Genomic DNA, 20,921 nt, shown 5'->3' with positions numbered 1-20,921 from the left:
ATGCTAATTCAGGGGAGTTTCATCAGTCATTTCAAAAGAGAGGTCACACAGATAAGAAAAATGAACAGTACACAGTATGTGAAGCAGTGACATTCAATGAGTCCTTGTCACTAGCAGCCATTAGCATGGAGGCCTGCTGTTATGTTTCAGTGCTTTTCTTGACCAAGCAGGGAGCCTTTGGAGCACTGTAGCAGTTAATACCATACAAGTTATTGTTTCTTTCTTCAGCGCTTTGTATTTTTAGTGCCATTTAGATGTTTCTCTGTCCCCTTGTGCATCTAAAATTTTAAAGAGAACCAAAGAATGCATAATTTATATCTCTCCCAGAGGTAATGGAGTGACTCAATGTCCGTGAAGGGGATGATTTTAAATTTCGTGTCTTATGCAAGAGGTGATTTTTATATGAAAAGTGCAAAAATTTGCCTCAGGGAGACCCAGATAATTACCCTTACAGCAACAGGTGTGGACTCCAGAGGGGATTATAGCAGAAAGCTTTAGTGCCTTGTGTATCATCATCCCTTGTGTATCATGGTATCATGGCTGGCATGATCGAAAACTTAGCAACTGATAAATCTCAGGGAATATGACTTACGTTTTGAGTAGGAATAGCACATACAGGAGGTTGAGAAGACAAGTTTGCTTTGACTCTGTTGAAGAATTCATGCAAGATGTAAGGCATTTGCTTACTGCTGAAATTCTTTCCTTCATTTAAAGGATAAAACAATTGTTTATTGATGTTGGGCAGAACGCATCAGTACATGCTTTGTCACACAGCACAGTTCCACTAGACTATTTCTGGTTTCATTTACCAAAATCCTAGAAGTGCCATGGCTAGAAATAAATGTACACATCTTTGATATGCTATATATTTGAAAATGCACTTTAAGGTCTGTATTACAGACAGTTCAAAGGGAATATAAATTGGTGCAGTATTCATTCTTTTTTCTTTTCTTTCTAATCCACTCCCACATATTCATTGCATTTTTACGCCAATGGTTTTCAATAACTTGTCTTTAAAAACAACTCACCACTTTGTGTTTTATTTAACTTGAACTTTGCTGTGTTTAAATGATTGTTATGATCTAGCTACTCCGTAGTTTACAGTGTTTAACATCCTCTAAACCAAATCTACACTGATACTTAGCATTGCGTATCCAAGGAAACAGCTGATCTTATTTGCTTTTCCTTTGGAAACTCTAGTTTTAACTATTCTTTCCACTTCTTGCAGGATTGGCCATGAGAATTTGTAACATTCCTTTGGAAATACTGTGATGGGGCCACTGAGAAGTTACTTTCCTGCATACAGGTATGTAAACTGAATTGCATTCTGATTTTTTGTCGTGGTTTAGGAATGGCATTCTCCAATTTAGTGTTCCCACTGAAACCACTCCAAACCATGTGCCGATTGCTCACTCCCCCCTTCCTCTCCTCTTCCCCTGTGACAGACTGGAGAGGAGAACTGGAGGCACAAAAGGTAAAGATCAGGGGTTGAGATAAGAACAATTTACTGGAAACTGTAAGGAGATAAGAAATCACCAGTGATGGCAACAGTACTAATAAAAGAGTGTACAAGAAAAAGAAACATCATTGCTCAGCATGCAGAAACCCCAAATAATGCAAGACTACTCCTTCTGCCATGCTACCCTGACCCAGAAGTGAGCCCTCCCCCCCAGCCCTGGAAAATTATATGAGGTGTTATAGAATAACCCCTGGGTCCTAGCCATGCCCTCTTCTGGCTACTGCAAAAATTAACCCTGTCCTGGATGGAACGAGGACACTATTTCATCATCTAGACTCCTGTGCTAATGCGCTATCTTTTATCTTGAACGCATGCAAACCAAATTTAATTATAATCTGGAGAAAGCGTTGTGAAAAAATGATTTTTGTTTCTTGCAATATGCTTAGGACATAACTCTGTTCTGTTACTATTGTGTAGATGTAGAATAACGCATTCATCTTTCCTTTGAGGTGAATTACTGCAGTTCATGGAGTTGAACTGCAGAAAGGAATTGGGCCTGTATGTCATTTTCTTCTCACTGCTATGCCTTTCAGTGTGTTTTGAAACTACATTACCCTAAAAGGCCCTGTAGTCAATTGCTCCCACCCAAGTTGCTAATGTGAGCAGCTGACCCACAGTTATAACTATGGATGTTTTGAGAAGCGCACTTAGCAAAGGATCAGCAGAATTACTGAGGCTTTCAGGTCAGGAGGAGCTCAGGTTCATGGAAAGTTTAAGAAAATTAAAATAAACAAAGGGTTATATTTAAGAGACTTTAAAAGGAGCAGAATATTAATGGTTTGATTCCTCTAGTGTCATCACGGCAAGGAGCAGTGAGGAGCCTGTAGCTAATTCTATGTTCTTGTCAGCCGGAACAATAGTGTTATAAGCACTGTGGCCCATGATTGCTCTGATTTAGAGGGTAGAAAACACTCCCCTACATTTCAATATGCTTTTCTATGCAGCTGTCAGAGAAAGATTTGAGGTCTGGATTCACCGTCCCTGGAGGTTTTTAAGATGAGATTGGATGTGGCACTTAGTGCCATGGTCTAGTAAACACAGCGATGCTTGATCAAGGGTTGGACTTGATGATCTTGAAGGTCTTTTCCAACCTGGTTGATTGTATGATTCTATGATTTCTTACTGCTTTCAAAGGTAGTATTGAGCAGCATTTTTATAGAAATCTTCTCAGAAAAACCTATGGGAATCAACTTTTCCATCTGGATGGTCATACACTGCTATTGGTCGTACTCAAGGTCTGTGGGAGTTGTATGTCATCCTAAACAATAATTTTCAAAACTGTTCATTTTGGAATATGTTCCATTTCATCTGCTTGGTTTAGTTTGGAATATTTTGGGTGTTACTGCTGTCCTTTTTGCCTCTGTAGTCACATACTATTCTATTACACTGTAGGAATTCTGCAGGGAAAGTGGCCTGTAAACCTCACACAAAAAAAATATCAGATGGACTAAGGGGATGAGAGGTATCCAAAACAACTTTTAATTTGTTCTTGGAAATGATTATAATTTGGTAATATCTTTTAAAGCCAACACAGCTCCAAGATGCTTTAGGAACTCTGAACCTAGATATAAACCTAACACAAGGCTACAGCTTGTGTAATGAACAAAGGCCCTACACCAGACTGGTCGAGATATTGCAGAGACAAATCTGATAGTGATGCCTTGGGCCTGTGTTGAGTGAAAGCTCTATGTTCAAAAATAAGTAGCTTTTCAGTGTAATTGAACAACTGTTGAATGATCTGTGTCATCCTAAGGCTTTGACTGCACTGTTTCTTTCTTTAATAATGATGTCCCCTAGGGTAATATTCATGGTTTTCTTTGGCAGGGGGTGGAGAGAAAGAAGTGCAAACACTGAAAGACATTTAGGATAAAGGGAGAAAACTAGAGGCAGTATTACCATTTGGGTTGTAAATTCTTTACTAGCAGCAACAGCAGCTTTATGAAAATCTTCCTTTTCAGATCTATGAGTGTTTTTTGAATCAAGGCTTACCTAAGACTTTCAAGAGTTACTGTTGACATTGCCAAAGCAAAGTGTTGTTAGACCTGTGTCTTAAAAATGTGATACAAATGTAGTCAACAGCTGCTATGTGGAGAAAGCTTAGACATCATTCATCTAAAACACATTTTAAAAATGTCCTTGTTCACAAGTCTGATTCCTGAAGAATTGCGATGTACATACAAATTAGTATCATGTCATTTAAAAAGAGGATAAATATCATATTAATTTGATACATGTACATGTTAGATGTATGTATACTAAGTGGCATAAAATAGTTTGGGTATGGGTGTGCTCCACCTTCACCATAATGCAGAAGCAAAGGAAAACCAATTAAGTTAAAAGGCAAGACAGTTCAACTGAAAAGGAGATAGAAGGTGAAATTTCCCTTTGGAAAATATTGCCCCGAGGTATTATCAAAAGGTATCAGAAGAAATAGATATTTACATCAATAGGAATGCCATCATAGATGTATTTTTCATATTACACATTTATTAAGTAGTTACAGCAGTTACATAGCAGTTGCCTGATGGAAGGTTGAACTCAACAATCCTCAGCCTGGGATTTCGGTGAAGCTTCTTCTGCAACTGTGTAGATATCTCTTGTACCACTTCTCTGCAGCATCTGCATCACAGGATAGTGATCTAGTTAAATAATTAGTTTAACCTAGGTCAGCTTTTTCCATTTATCCCATGTCTTTCACTGCAAATCTCATGGGTTTTTTTTTTATTTGTAAGTGTCTCCTCCTCTTTCACAGTTCTTGTTTTCTTAATCTCTCTTTTATTTCTTGCCTATGAACCCTCAACCCAGCCTCCAGAGAAGCCTCTTTTTCTCTGACACTTTTATTACTTGTTCTTGCTTTGGTGGAGTTTCTTAAGTTTTTTCTATTGGGGTCACTAAATGCCTCTTGGGGTGTCCTCAAACCTTTGCCCTTGACACCCTTATGGTTAAACAAGTGTCTTGGTTTTATGGGGAGTAGGGAAAAACAAAAGTGGTGAAAACAGTTCATGGCCACCACATGGGATGGGAAGCCTCTGACTCCTGGGGCTGGGCTCATCTGCTATGTCCTCCTGTTAAAACATCCTGGGCACATGGTCAGCCTGGGCTGGCTCTTGCGGGAGTTTGGTGGAGGGAGCACTGCTCCGTTATCTTGCTGCTTCTTCAGCAAAGAAATCACAACTGGCAAAATACCAATCTGTCAAAAAACATGGGAAGGAGAGGGAGAAAGGAAGGGAAGAGCCTAGGGAGAGCACTTTTCCACCCGAGCGTGTAATCATGGCAACCATACTTTAATCTGTGTACCAGCACTGCACACGGACCTGCTGCCACTGCATTAGATACGCGTGCCTGCCTTAAAGCCATGCTGCCAGAAAGGCCAAACCTTCTGTGCCACCAGGCTTTGCTCGGGGCACAGCTGTCCCACCAGAGGCTTCAATGCAGGGCTGCAAAGAGAAAGCAAGTGGAGCTGATGCACAAACCTGAACCATGGAGGAGCATGTTATCTTTGTGCACCTTATATATGTAAATTACCTGGCTACAAAAAGGAAGAGAGGAAAGGGAATGTTACTACCTGGAAATGTTCCATGTGTGCATTTGACACATATATTTGAATTATTGAAAAGATGGAAACCAAATAGTTTGGTAGCTGGAGAAAATCTATAAGCTAGAGTCTTGAAGGGAATGTGTGAGAATAAAATGGGAAGATGGGGGAAGTAAATCTCACAAAACTGCCATGGAGGGACAGTAACATTTTATTAAAACAGAAAATCAAACCAGACTGTGATTTTGTAAAGACTGTTGTGTCCAAATCATGAGTTGTATGTGCAAGCTAATGTAAACACATCGAAGATGGTGCAAGGACTCAAGCACAAGTATTATGAGGACTGACTGAGTGGTCAGGATGGGAGTGTTCAGTCTGTAGAAAAGGAGGCGCAGGGGAGATCTTATTGTTCTCTACAACCTGAAAGGAGATTGAAGCGAGGCAGAAGTCGGTCTCTTCTCCCATGTAACAGGCGGTAGGGTGAGAGGATAAAGCCTCAGATTGTACCAGGGAAGGTTTAAATTGGATATTCAGAAAAATTTATTCATGGAGAGGATTGTCCAGCATTGGAACAGGCTGTCCAGGGGGGTGGTAGAATCATCATTCCTGGAAGTGTTCAAAAAACATGGGGATGTGGCACTTAGGGACATGGTTTAGTGGTGAACATGGCCGTGCTCAATTAATGGTTGGACTTGATGATCTTGGAGGTCTTTTCCAAACTTAACAATTCTATGATTCTATATACATTTTTTACTTTTATTTTTGAATGATGATTCAGAGCACCTGTGCCCTTCCACCTGCTTTTTTATTGCCCACAGCAAGACATGGAGCAAGTGATTATTAGAAAAACTAAAATGGCATTTTGCTTACCTGAGTAAGAGCTGTGGCCAGAGATACTGCAAAAGACTGAAATTAATATGGATACAGGGAAAACAAATCAACCACCAACCCAGACAGCAGATTCACCTTCCACTGGCTTTCATGTTTTGAGTTCTTTTCAAGGTATTTCTAGAAATGGTGGCAAGTGCTTCCTCTGCTGGAGGAACAGCCCAGAAGCATCCTTAAATACCTCCCTGTTATGTTACTGATAGCTACTGCCCAGAAGAATGGGAATGGCTGAGAGACTCCCGCAAACTACACAGAGTGTTCATAGACTCAGATTAGGAGTAAAGCTCTTTACTACACTCACTCCAGTGCCATCATCTTGTGCTTCGAAGTGGCAATTAGATGATAATCTTTGCTGATCTTAACTCCTGGGACATAACACAAAAAGAAGGGAGATCTTTAGTGTCAGGGGTCAAGAACAACTTAGGGACAGCAAAGATAATTTGACTCATTTGCCTTCATTACCAACAAGAGCAAAGTTGTCTAGATAATCGGTGATTATTTACCTAATCTTCCAGTAAGGAATATTTCAATGCCACCCCGTGTAGTCTCTTCCAGGGCTACACAACACTTGGGTATTTCTGAAATCCAGATATTGGATTATACTCTATTTGCTCCATAGGAAGCCATTTGGTGTCTTATTTATAGTGAGGATATACAGTTGAACATAACTTTCTTTATGGTAATCTCTCAAATATTAGAAGGAAAAATTACTTTATATGGTATCTGATTTAATTTGTTTATCTATTTTTCAGAATAAGCATTTGCAGATCTTATATGTCCCATTCCAAATACTTTTCTTCCTGTCTTTCTCCCATTTACCTGTACCCTTCCATGTACTGCTAATTTCTTGACACAAGTGCCAGCATTAGGAAGCTGAATATAGTCAGTATGACTTTCAGACGGATACAAATTATGTAAAATAAGCACAGAATTTAAAAGCTCAATAATTAATTATGGAGATATACCCTCAATTAAAATGACCCCAGTCCATATTGTGCCTCAGTTTTGTCTAGATGGAGTCACTACTAGTGTCTTCTCTTTGTTCCATCTGTTAAGCTCTCTCAGTATGATACTAGGTAATGAATGACATTGTTAGAGAAGCACTAAGTGTGCAGCTGATAGCTATCAGCATATGGATAATGACCCATCTTGCACCTTTTCATTGTCCACATTCTGGCTGCACAGAGATATCTAAACAATAGATGAGATGAAATGGTGGCCATAGCACATTTCAGAGACAATAATTGTCCATTTAGGTCCCTTTAAAAGAATGACAGCAAAGAACTGCTAAGTTTTCTGTGCCTGAGGCCCTCAGAAGAATCAGTCACACATCATGAATATAATAATAATAATAGAAGAGGGAGGACAGCTGCTCAAGTGAACATCATCAGTATTGACAACTTCCAGGAGGAGTAATCCCCTTGACCAAAGCAGGTGTCACAGCAAGATAAAAGTCATAAGCTACAGATCCAGTGAAAGTCTGTTGCCATATACAGAAAGATACAAATTGATTTCACTTCTGAAAGGCACTTAAAACATCTTCTCCAGCTAAGAGGAGAAATCCACTGTCACCTTTACTGTCCAAGTCTCCAGAAGCAGCAGTGAAACTTGGAAGAGACAGTACTTAAAAAAAGGAAGACTGTTCAGATGGCTAAGTGACAACCAAAATGAACGATTAGAAAACAATCCTTAATTTTTTTTCCATCACAGCCCAGCAGAATGTTGACAGGTTTATGTCCTTTCTCTCCTGCTTTTTAGCTAAAGTATGAAGAAAGGCTACCCATTCAAATAGTAAACATTAAAGGAATTTTTTGGATTAGTGTACATGATAGCCAATCATAGAATCTTAGAATCATTTAGGTTGAAAAAAACATTTAAGATCATCAAGTCCAACTGTTAATCTGGTGCTGCCAAGTCCACCACTAAATGGTATCCCTAAGTGCCACATAGCACTTCTAAGATTGAGGGTCCCAAGATATACTGCTCCAGAATGACTCAGGTTTCTTGGGTCAGTTATCGTTTCAGTAAAGGGAAAATACAGACAAAGTGACTACTCAATGCCACAAGTAAAAACAAAAACAAAAACAAAAACAAAAACCAAGCAAACAAAAAAAGAAAAACTTAAAGGAAACCACATCAACTTTAATATGGTTGGTTGACTCTACAGAAGAAATGATCCAAAAGTGGCTGTAGGCAACCATTCAGGAAAGACTGTGTTCCTACTTAATGTCATTGATCCCACATTTGGAAAAAAAAACAAACAAAAAAACCCTGAATATTGTGTTCAAGAGATATTCTAAGAATCTGAGGAAAGCTTGACCAAGCAGTTTGCTCAAAGAGCAAAAATGAAAGTAGAAAGATGAAAGAATATCTTGGGTCAAGCTACTTATTGAGTTTTTCAGAACATTATTAAAAATTAACTAAGGAAAAGGTAATACATGCTATTGCCTAAAATATCTCAGAAGTAAAAAAAAATGTTCTTCATCTAAGTAGCCACACTTTTTTTTCCTAAAATTATCCTAGAAAATTAGGAAGTAGCTTGAGGGCCATGCAGCTGCATCAACTATACTGACACTTTTCCCATCAGATCAGTGGCTGATCCATTTCCAAGGGCCTCCAGTGATGGAGAGTCTCTGGGGAATTCATTCCAATGCCTAATTTTCCTTACTATTAGAAAAATGCTTTTTTTTCTTTTCATAACATGCAAGCTACTTCTGTTCTACCTCCAGTGAACAGGAATAGATTATTCCCTTTTTTTCTTGCAAACATATTTGAGACCTTCAGGATCTTTTGTCGTGTTTCCCTAAGTTTTGTCTTCTTTGGATTAATCAACAAATTAGCCCTTCAATTTTTTTGTTGTGCTTTGTAGAGTACTCGCTGTTAGTTGGTCACATCCTCCTTAAAATGTGGCATCCAACACTTTACCTCAGGTTATGGTTGAAGTCTTTCCGAAGTGAAGTAAAAAAGGAGAATTCCCTCACAAGTCTTGTAGATAACATTCTCCTTTATATTTCCAATCTGATATTCATACATAGGTGACAGTGACTCAGTTGAAGCTTCTGATCTACTAGATAACCTCAGGTCCTTCATAGTAAAACTAATCTTGTTTGAGCTTTTGCTGAGTTGACTGTTTCTGACCTCAGCTCTCAAAGTTAATTGCCAGCAGCTCCAAGGTTTTCTCTGTCAGTGATCTACGTATTCCAGGGTGAAATTCATAAGATCCAGACAATTTGAAATATTTTAACTTATCTCAGTTCTCTTTAATATACTTTGTCCTGTTATGAACTGAATTGCTACTTCTTTGTCTTCAGTGTTAACTGTTGTGGCTTTCTGGTCACTGCTGATCCTAAAAATAATTTTTCCTCCCATTGAGTGGTAAATGAACTCTTTCTTCTCGGTATTGCTAATAACAGTTTCTTACTATTGTACTTAGTGATTTTCTTAGAAAGGTTTTCTACCTTTGAAGCCCCCAACAAAAGTACATGGAGATGTTACACAAACTAGAGGAAGGGAAGACAAAGTACAGTTTTCATAATATGGGACTTCACAGAGGCACTAGATTTACAAGTGCAATTGAACATAGTTACAACAGTACTTGACAGGTAGCACACAGATGTCCCTATTCTTACAGTCTCAGTGTAAACCTGACTTGATCTAATTGAAACAAGAACCAGCACCAAAGAGAATAAAGGAAAATGTTTCAGAGGGATCAAAGTTCTTGAAAGCCAAGGTCAAATCCTCAGGAGAGAGCTGAGTCTGAAATATAGGATCCTGTTTGTAAAATTGACTGATATCCAGTGTTTTATTTAGAGGAGACTTAATTTCTTCATTATCCTGTTCTTCTAATGTTTTAGGGCCACCAATTTCCTTTGTAGTTATTCACAGTGTTCTGTGTTTCTGTCATTCCATGAAAATATCCTGAGCGTTCTTACATTTTTTATTTTCTCTTCACACAGCTTTTTTACTTTTTGAGGTGACAAAGAAACAAGGGGATAAGGGAAAGGATTACAGAGTAACAGGTTGAACACATAGCTTATTCTGTAACAAGCTTTCATACCTTTGTCCAATATTCCTTTTTTTTTGCGGGGAAGGGGATGATAGAGTTGAGCTATTCAGCAATGTTTCTGAAATCCTGGCCAAAGTTCTGCAGAAGAGCTCCTGTCAGGTTCTCATGTCTGTCACACATGAGTGAGATCAATCAACTGCACTATCTGTTCCCAATGAAGTGTAGATATACAGAGAAGGCTGGTTGTTCTCTTGTTCTGGGTCATGAAACATTTTCAATGTCTGATCTTTCTATAATCCTTCTAGGAGCATTTCCCTTTAATGCTAGAGGCCTATGATGCAAGTTTTTATAATGGTCAGTCCGGCAATCTTTCCACTATTAATGCATTAATGGCTCTGTCTATAGGTTGAAGTGAGTTGGGATTTCTGTCAGAAAGTTTGTCAAGAGCCATACAGTCAGCAGGCAGCTTGTAGTACCACAGGATGAGCTTTCAGAAAAAAAGTCAGTGTTTGATAGACAAATGTACCATATTATTTTAAGGTCTTTAAGGTTTAAAAAAAACCCTCACAAGTCTACGTGAATGTCCTTCATGACAGTGTTTTGGTTTTTTGAAGATGTTTCACTGTGTGTGCTGAGGACCCACTGGACTGCTGACAGTCTCACCACTGAATGCATGATATGCCTAAGACTGTAGTAGAGCCTAAATCAATGTAGAGAGCTGTAACTGAACAGCCCATGGCCTTGTCTCAGAGACTTTTCCTCACTCCCTTAGTTCTCTGTTTGTACTTCCTTCTACAGAATTTCTGGAAAAGTTGAAATCCTTGGTTTATACTTGAGTTTCTCAGGATTCAGATACTCTGTGAGAGTCCATAGACCTATAGCTAAGAGTTAACATCTACGTTGCAGAGGAGCTCCCTCTGTCCGTTTTCCAAGCCAACCAGAAGCTGTGTAGCACAGTTAGCATGATGCTGAGTACAAGCTTATAAATTGCTGTGATTGGCAGTGTTCATTAGCTCTGACTCAGTGCAGTTAACTTGGCCTCAGCATTGCTAGTGATTTTATCTGGCTTCCAGTTGTCTCTGACCCAGAGCAGAACTATCCTTAGTTGTGTGAGTCCAGCAGGCTGGTGTCATCACCCAGACCATGCAGGCACATGCCATGGTAGACTGCCCAACATTTAAAGCACCGCAGATCCCTGGGAACAAATTGCTCTGTGAGCAGACAAGAAGCCTCCTCTAATGGATTAATGCCCCCTGTCCCTTAAAACTTGCACCTCAGTTTCCTGGCTCTGCCTCAGGTCCCTGCAGGCGAGGGGCAGCCCGTGCTGTGAAGCATGTTGTGCCAGCTGGCAGGTCTGCCTACACCTGCCCATCAGCTGTTCCCAGGCAGAGCACACCCAGGCTGCTCTGCCTGCCCCCCTCTCCCTAGGCAGCAATTTGTGTGCTGCTTTGCTGGTTTTCATTAAACTTCCAGTGATGAAATTACCTCTTGTGACTTCTCTCCAACTTTTATGCTGGCTCAAAAGTGGGTTCAAATTTGCCACTGCCCCTGCTCTGCCAGTAAAGGTGTAATAGGTGGACAGGCAGAGGTTCAGTTAAAAATAACCACAGTGAACAAAAATCAGACTTGCTCTTTGCTCTTATGCTGCATTTTTATATTATTTTGATACCATATTGTACAGATCTGATTTTGAAGCATACTGCCTTCAAGTTCTCATTTCCACACTCATCACCAGAGGTTGCCCTCCCTTCAGCAGAGCTTAAAGGCTCAGCAGATTCTTTGTAAATGGGATCTGAGAAATTATTCATGTTAAAAGAACCATTTTTTAAAATGATTTTTTAATGACCCTAGTCTGGTTTTGGGTATGGCCAGGCAAATGCTTAAACTGAGGCAGCTGGGGGGATTGTGGTGGAATGGGGAATGGGTTAGGAAACAAAGGCCTGTGCTACTCACCAACATCTAGAACGTTATATCCCTAAGTGCAGTGCTGTTACCACAGACAAATCCCTCCTCCTTGGTCCCCTTATTTCTAAATGTTTTATCTCCGCAGTTTGGTAGCTTGTAGGAGCCTGTCCCAAGAGATAAATGGAACAATAAAAAAAGTGAATTTTTAAACTGATGGAAACGTTTTTACTAGTAAATTGGGAAATTTGCATGTTCTCAGTACCATTCTGTATTTGTGGCATCACACCTTTCATGACTGCATGATCTCCCCAAAACTTTGCTGCTCATATTCCTTGATCAGTAAGGGAGATGACCAAAAATTTGCACTTTAGGTCTTTCAAGAGGTGAGATAAAGAACAAAAAAATTTGATCTCAGTAAGATTTAACTGTGTGATTCAGTCTGTAGCTGAATCAATTACTTTGGATATCAATAGTATAACAAAATATTCAAGGCCACTTGGGTTTGGCTGTAGAAAATTACTGATATAATGAGGAACATAAGTCCCATTGCCTTCATGTTTGTTTTGTTTTCCTTGGTGGAAAGAGTTGACAGATGTGACTAGAGCATTTTGCCCCTGAGATTATTACTAGCTTCTTAGTCAAGGAAATCTGAGTAATTTGACTATGTTGCCAACTCTTCTCTGCTCCCCACTCCAACTGAGACAGGTTATAGATTGGACAAGGTTTGAAATGACTCTCCTTTTCAAAGCATTGTTTTGTGAAGAAGCAAAGTGCAGTTACTACTTTAAGAGAATCTGTCACCTTGTCCTCTAGAAGAAAGGCAACAACAATCTTTTCCAATAATGCACCCGTTATCTCCCTCCTGGAATTTATCAGGCAGGAAACATATTGATCCAATTTGCAGGTTGCAGCCTGTAGTTCTCCAAACATGTCCAAACCCCTAGCACATGATGATGGCCAGAACTTAGTCTGCATTTAGTTTGCAGACATGTTTCTCCCCCCACTTTCTCCCTTGTGGGCTGCTGTTCTATTTACAATCCAAGCAATCTGAAGTAGAAGAAAAATCCCTGTTTCAACTAATTAATTTTAACTCTGTTCTTTAGGAAATTCTCTTACAATGTTTTCCTCCATGTTTTCTCAGCAGCTGTGAATTTGGAGAAAAAAAATGTGGATGGAAATATTTATATCCAAGCAAAATATGCTTAATTTGAGTTTAAAAAATCTAGAAATATTTTCTATTTATAATTTATAATTTTTTGTCATTTTTTAATGGAGACAGTATTTTTTTTTGCATAAAACTGGCACTTCCCTTTTAATCTCTGGATTTGTTTTTTAAGATTGCTTTTTAAGACAACTGACACCTTATACTTCTCAGAAGACTCTGTTGTAATGATTCACTGTGCTTTAGCCGTCATTACGAAACAAAAATGACTGTGAAATCATTTATTTTATGATCAATTTAGAGTGTGACAGATAAATCTTACTTGTTTGTTAGAAACCACTTACAGAGGCTACTATGGCAACAAAATTAATGACAAAGAAGGAAGCTGTTAATTAATTGTTCAGACTGCCTAGAATAAGAAAATCCTGAATTTTTGTTCAATCTGTTTTCTAAAATCCCAATAGCTCTTAGTTATTTGTTTGAAGAGTTAGTGCATCTTTTTACTGTACTGGAAAAAAAAGAGGTGTATGATAATAGAATTGAAAGACCACACGGACTTCATTAGCCTTCCCCTGTGATCCCATCGGAAGTGATTGCTAAAGTTTGGGTTCATGCTCACAATGATCCCCTCTGCTGCTAATAATTTGATGAATAAAGCTGATAATGCCTTTAGGCCACTAAGGACATAAGCAAATAGAAGTAATCCCTGTCTCAAGATTTACAGTCTACAAAGCTGATACATGCCAAGCAAAATATAATACATTGGGATGCAGGCAAAAATGGTAATTCCAATTCTTTTTTAAATAGTCCTGGGATGCTACCAGAGATATTATGTTGATACATGTTAGTAGGCATGAGATGAGTTCAGGAATACGTAATCTCCTCAGGAAGAGAGGAAGAACTCCTGGGATACCTATAGGCAGTTAGGTAAATAAACTACAACAGTTTCCTTATTACTGAAGTTGGCATATTATACTCTGTAAAGCAGGCTTGATATGTTTTCTACAACAGAAGGATCAGCCAACAAACTGATTCGAGTTGTAACTTATGGAGAGACTGATCTGTTTTACTTTCTGGAATAAATTACAGTTTGAGAAAATAAATACATCTTTATAGAGAGTTCAGAGCATGAAATATTTGGGCATTTTTACGTATGCATTTAACTCAAGAGCCAGTTATATCATGGAAATGCATATGGCCAGCACCCCATAAGGTCAGTTGCCATATAGCCAAAACTCTGTTTTTCCGGAGAATTATGACAGGCAGGTAAGATCTCTGCTGACTTGAAGTGGGGAGAGAAGATACCATGTAGCAATAGGATGCTCCTTCTCCCCTCCTCTTTGGCAGTATTTACTCTCTAGAGATGTCAGCTTTCCAGACATATGACAGTCGATCTTCTAAAATATCAGCTCTATGGAATTAGAAACTTATGAAGTACGAATTGAAGAACCAAAGAGTACCCACTTTGACTTCCACAATGAAATTCCTTCAACAACTAACTCTTTTTCATGAAGTCAACAACTGTTGCCTCTGAATAAAATAGGAACAAGCTTCTAAGCCTGTGATAGGAATCAAAAGTAATGACTAAACAACTGAGAAGCATTTGTTTCTCTATAATAATCCTTCAATAAAGAGCTAAATGTATACTATTGAAACAAAAGAATAAACCAAATACTACTTACAGCAGTATATTACATTTTTCCCCTGGTGAAACCCATGAGGTTGTTACTTTAGTGACTCTTTCCCCACTAGGTTTCATAATTTCTCTACCAGACTGAAAGACAACACTATAAAACAAAAGTGCTGTGAGTTGGTATGTCCAAAGAAGGTACTGGTGGCTGCTCACAAGCTGTGCACTAGTGTGCTCCATAGCAACATGCCCTATCTTCTACTCACAGTCATATATGTATACCAGGGGGGTTACCTACTGCAGAACATGAATGTGATCATGGTCCCCCATCTCTTCCTTGGACAAAACTCCAATTAGCTCTGCTTAGAATTTTCCTCTTGTTCTAAGGCTAAGAGAGCTATATGGCTATGTGTGATGGCAGCTGTATTGAGTAAGCAGTGATACATAGTGTCTGCTGACAGAAGTTCCCTTGCCTGAAAGTAGCCATTAGAATATTTCTTCCCTTCCTGCATTCTAATGTTTACAAATCTTAGCTTTTTCTTAGCTAGCTAAGGAGCAGAAGAAAAAACCTCAATGTAAATAACAGCAAGGGGTTTCCTTTTCTTATTTCAATAATAAAGATACCAGAGGCCATCCTGTTTTCCAGGTGCTTTTCTGCTTCTGCCACCTATGATATCTACACGAAACATGGTGCCATCAGTCAGCTACGGTGTGGTAGAGTCATGCATATTTACCGATTTGCAAATTATGCATGGAGAGCTCTTAGCATAGCTGTTTCTTTGTCTTTCTGCTTTTCTTCCTTCACTAATGATTCAAAATGCTTACATGCCTAGAATCAGAGGGCTGTATTCTATGCTTGGCGTTTGCCTTTGTACACCAATTAGGCCTTTGTAATTTAAATGATGTTTTATTTGCTGATTTGGAAGCATCCTTGTTGGTAGAATGAGACTTTCTTCATCCTGCAGCTGTTCTTTGATATAATGATTTATTAAGGTACTAGGAGAAATATTGATCCTGCTAATAGCTTCTGCCTTGCCACAGAATGCCTTACATTTTACTTGCTGAAAGGGCCATATTCCTTTCCTCATCATCTGATTGGCCATAAATGCTTTGGCCTTTCCCCAGCAATTATCACACTTACCAAAGCAGTGGGTAAAAGTCAAGTATTTATAGACTAATTAGAGAATTCAGCATGTCCAAATGTGTACTTTACATAGCACAGAGAGTTATTGGGCAGTGCTTTGAAATTAGGGAGTGGGTCCATACTGTTCAGAAACAAATTAGCATATTCAGGGAGTTCTGTATTTATTATCGATTAGGACAGTCTTTCTGGGAATTGCTGTGTGGAGTTATGTACTGGGCCTGCGATTTATTAATGACATTTAAGCCTACATTTCATTGGTGTTTTCCACTGTATTCTCTGTAATCTATTCTAACCTTCTCTTTCTTGAGAAAACTTTTTAATGTTAATGCTTTCAAGGTGGTGGTGAAGGCATCAATTCTGTAACCCATCTGGAGCTGATTCTTTTTGTAGTTTTTATTAACCACCTAGGAGAATGCATTATCCCTATGGTAACCAGAAACACCAAAGGGGAATAGGGGACAACTTCATGGAAAATACCGGACAAGGCTTTTAAGTGTTCACCAAAATGCAGCCAAACAGAGATGGAGATGACCTGATCACCTGCAGACCGGTGCCTGAAATGGGCTTGTAAGGTTGTGGATACAGCATTACAAAAAACAGTTTCCTCTATTTTATCATGTAGGGGCATTCTGTTTTATTCTTTTTTGCCCTGTTGGAGCATCTGTAGATTTGTGTTCCAAAGTTATAACAGTTAGTGAAAACACATTGTTTAGAGGTATGTTAATTTTTATGCTTTACAGTTGGAGCTAATTTCTGGCTATTTAGGGATCAGAAAGACTTTGCCTATGAGGGGAAGATTATGATAAATTGGTTTTTTGTAGTCCTTTAAGGGACACAAAGCAAATTAGGCGGCTGTTCAGAAATATCACTTGTTCCTGTGCAATCACATACCCCAAAACTCTGGCCAGAAATCACAGAGTAGGAGAGTATTACTGTTGCCTTGCATTAAGATCTGTATCTCCAAATATGCGACTATTAATCTGTTCAAGATTTGGTTTTAGTTAACATTTGATACTTGTGTTTTATTTTGTTCAGTGTAAGCACTGTTGCTAATGAAGCTGCCAAATAGGTGAGATGACTTTTGCCACCCACGTGTGAGCTAGTCATCCTGCATAGTTAGTGGAGACAAACAGGCAATTCTAGGACAGGAGTCATCTCAGCTTTAAATAGACATGCAAAATAAATCAGATTCATCACACCCTAAAAGTGTTTCTCTCTGTAAACAGAGAAGGAAGCTGGGAGCAACTAGCTCAGAGGGAGGTGTTCACAGTTCAGTGAGGTGAACCCATACTGATGTGCTATGTGGGAGAAGTTACTCCCTCTAAGTCCTCAAAGAAGAAAGGGTGTTGCTGAGAAAGCCTAGATGGCATGCTCAATCCCATTTTTGTAGATTAACTAAATTAGCTGAAGTCTATCCTACCTGTCTGATGTGCCAGGTTGCTGCTGGTCTGGATGTGATTTGAGTGTAGGAGATGAGGCTTTCACAGATGTAGATATGTACAGCTCCATTAATGCAAGCAGAGCTCTGCTAACTACGTCAGCACAGAATCTGATCAGCGGAAGGCTAATTCTCTACCTGAGTTACAGCAGCAGTCAGGGGGTCAGATTATATCTTCCTTTAAACAGGACAACATGATGCATGGCTTTGCCTTGTTCCAGCTACAGTAACTGGCTGTAACAGTGATGGGGGGACAAGAGGAAGGGGGTCCCCTTTGCAGTAACTGCAAGTGGATAGATAGTACCCAGGGCATGGCTGTTCCCAGGGTGCCGTGTTTAAGTCACTGCAGCCCACATGGAATGAACTGAAAGGATCCTAGCCCATGATCAAGATTGTCAATAGCTGCCCTTAAGTAATTTCTCTACGGCAACATATCTTCATCTCTGAATGTTAATTAATAATTGATCTTGTTATGTATGTAGAGGACTCCCTATAATTCAATTCTCTGTATTTATGTCTCATAAATGATTCTGTCTTGTCAGATTTTATGGTGAAATAGTAGATCCAAAATTAACATAATGTAACAACCAAATCGCATATATAGCCTTGATCTGCAAACTCTTTTGCCCATGAATAATTTTAGTTATTACAACTGAACTCACTGGGACTTGCATATGCTTTTATAGGATGAGAGCCACAGTGTTTATTGAATTAATTTCTTTCATACACTACGTGTGTTCAAATGAAACTAATTTATCTGTCATGTATCTAGGCATTTCTCAGCATATATTATGTAATTAATTTTTTAAAGTGTGGTTCTAGAGAAGCAGAGGCCTACCTAATATTTCCAGTAAAGATTTAGATAAAATTGAATCTGAGTTCATGTTATGAAAGAGAATCTTACATTATATATGTCTGTGTCTCAATACATATTGTATTGTTTAATACATATTTTATATATGTAAGTAGTTATAGATATCTATACATAGCTGGGCCTCTACAGATAGATATGCATGCATATATATTTGTAAGTGCACTTAAGGCTTGCTTTCTCCATACCTATATATATATATATATATATATATTTTCTTTATATAGATATACGCGTTCTATGCATTTGAAAATAAAGACAGTTGCTTTATTTACTAAAAAAATGCAAATCCAGGTATACCTGTGCTGGTCTGACTCAAACTCATCTATTTTTGCTTTCAAATAAGCAATCTTATTCAATTTCTAGAGTTTAAAACACAACATTCCCCTTGTGGGGACCAGTGTGCGGTGTAACTGTGAAGAAGGAAACTCATAAGAATGAGTTTTAATGCTCATTTGGAGTTTCAGTGCAGATGCTTTGTGTGTTGTGAAGCTGAAGAAATATTGCACTTTGTAATGACACTGTGCTTATATATTGCTTTGCTGAGAAGAGGGAATAAAGGAAAGATAAGAACCTTGCCAATAGTCCGTAAAGTTAAAAATAGGAAATAAAAAGTTATCTGATATTTTTGTACTTAAATGAAACAAGAAAGAATATTTAAATGAAACAATAAGAAAATATACTGAACTTGCTGTGAGAATGTTGCTTAATGATATACAAATAATCACTCCTATTGCAGTGTTTGAAATGAGTGTGGTTTATGATCTAATGTCTAAAGATCATTAACCGACATCTGCTATTTTCTGTAAACAGTGCTGCAAAAAGCCCCAAATATAAACTCCTCCAGTTAAATTGCCCTTTTTATATGCTGTAAGTAATGGGGAGAGAACCACAGGGAAGTCCGGAGGTCCTGCTTGCATTTGGGTAAAATGAGATTGTTCTCTGCTCTTCGGAATTGACCTAGAGAGATTACTTCGTTTCCCTTGTAAAGAAAAAATTGTTGCTTTCCTTTGCTTACTTCTTTTATTTTAAGTGGACTCAGTTAGCCGTGAAGGCTTTTAGGCAGGACAGAGCACATTCGGCCCTTGGGGCTGGCAGCGCTGACTCTAATGCATTGCTCCCTGGCCCTAATCCTTGATAGTGTGGATCTTAGTTAGGGTGCTTAGCATTCCCATGTGGAGCTGCTTTCTTATACCTGTGCTGATGTGGTGGTGTTTGTCAGCTCACAATATGCCCTGTTAACGCTAGTGCAAAGCTGCCCAGGAGTAGCCCCTGAGGGAGAAATTCTGAGTTTGAGATGTACTCATGTGTGGATGTCCATCCTCTCACTTACCTGGTCATGTTATTTGGGTAGTATAGACATAGGTGTTAAAATAAATGAGATGTACTCAGCATCTGTGTGGTGCTGTACTTATAGTTTGAGCTCATAATATATAAGCACCCTGTCTTCCAAACCTCTGCTCATAAGATATCTTTATACTCAGAGGCTTTTCCTATAAGCTTGTCAGGCTGCTTGTAAGAGGAAGGCTTTTTAAGATTGGATCCCTTAAAAAAAGATGACTGTAGATAAAAGTGCATCGGTGCACATTATGGATGAAATTTTCAAAGCGAGGACATCCTGTTGAGCTCTGTTTTGCCATTGTTGGTTTATATGTTCCTTCTTTTGTGTGAAATGCAGTACAAACATATCTGGCAGAGGCCTTTTATTTTGGGGTTGATCTGAATTTAAGGTCAGCCACTTAAAAATGAGATTAAACAAAGGTGATGAAATTATGCTAAGTGAACTTTTTCAATTACATTTATTTTTTAAAAGGACACAACCAGGAAGGTGGCACTTACATTGTTATAGTGGCAAACAGCTACCATTGCAGAATGTAATTCAGCAAACAAGTGCCTACAGGGTAAGATATGATCTCGGCACAGCATCACCCCCCAGTAAATGAAAGCAGTTCAGGGTAATTGATTCCTCAGCGAGACAGCAAAATGCTTTGGGTTTTCTTTACTGTGGGGCAAGAACATACTTTGGGCTTGTAGCATAGCAGCCAATGCACATCTGATTCTCACCATAACTTTCCCTAATGAGGGTTATTTATGTCCCTGCTTTCTGCATGATCATCAGTCATTAAATACTGTCACTCTAGGAATATGTGTGTTTAGGGTTTTTGCAAAGATGCTGATAACATGTAAACAGGAGTTAGTGGAGCTCAGCAGCATTTGGTTGCATTTTTCAGTTCATTATTTTGACATGTGTTCCCTTGCAAGTGGTTTAACCCTGGCCTACTCAGCTCTGTAAAATGAGAAAAAACAATTGCTGTCCACCAAACAAACTTAACCCAGACATGAATTTATTGGTATTAGGGAGCTCCTTACAAGTCATGGACAATGACACTGGAGGATGTTGAAAACAGTCTAAATGATGCCAATATTTATTTAAAAGAGAAACTTTTTTCAAAACTTTTATTGAAAGTTTAAGAGAAGGAGTATAGATAAAAACAATACTTTAGTTTTATTAAGGAATGCTTTAGTTTTATTAAGCTAAACTTGTAATATATCAGCCTTCTGAGCAATATACTTTCCTATGGATATAATAGAAAATGTCCTTGCGTTCATCAGGCTGGCCTCAGGTGTCATTTTCTTTTAGGCAATTGAGAAACATGCCTTCTTTTCCCTGTGATTCAAGATCCTGCAATCCGAGGAGAAAAAGGGTTTTCAGAAAGAGAAATGACAGTTTCTTTAAGTTTATGTCAACATTAACACACGACTGAAAACATCAGGAAACAAGATTGTCTGTAATGTTAAAGACTGTAATGCTGACTCAGGTGA

General features: G+C 38.7%; 1 protein-coding gene across 7 annotated transcripts in view; it reads left to right on the top strand.

Moving 5' to 3' along the window:
* The window catches only part of ENOX1 (ecto-NOX disulfide-thiol exchanger 1), a 361,204-nt gene that overhangs the window by 114,889 nt on the left and 225,394 nt on the right, over nt 1–20,921 (top strand). For all 7 annotated transcript variants that reach the window (XM_064645691.1, XM_064645690.1, XM_064645686.1 and 4 more), the window contains one exon: nt 1,229–1,306. The gene's annotated coding sequence lies outside the window, so the exon portion shown is untranslated. The remainder of the gene's footprint in view (nt 1–1,228; nt 1,307–20,921) is intronic.

This window comes from Pseudopipra pipra, chromosome 2 (assembly GCF_036250125.1).
Source record: "Pseudopipra pipra isolate bDixPip1 chromosome 2, bDixPip1.hap1, whole genome shotgun sequence".
Classification (NCBI taxonomy): domain Eukaryota; kingdom Metazoa; phylum Chordata; class Aves; order Passeriformes; family Pipridae; genus Pseudopipra; species Pseudopipra pipra.
Note: the sequence above shows the minus strand (reverse complement) of the source record. Positions and strands in the feature narration are given on the sequence as shown.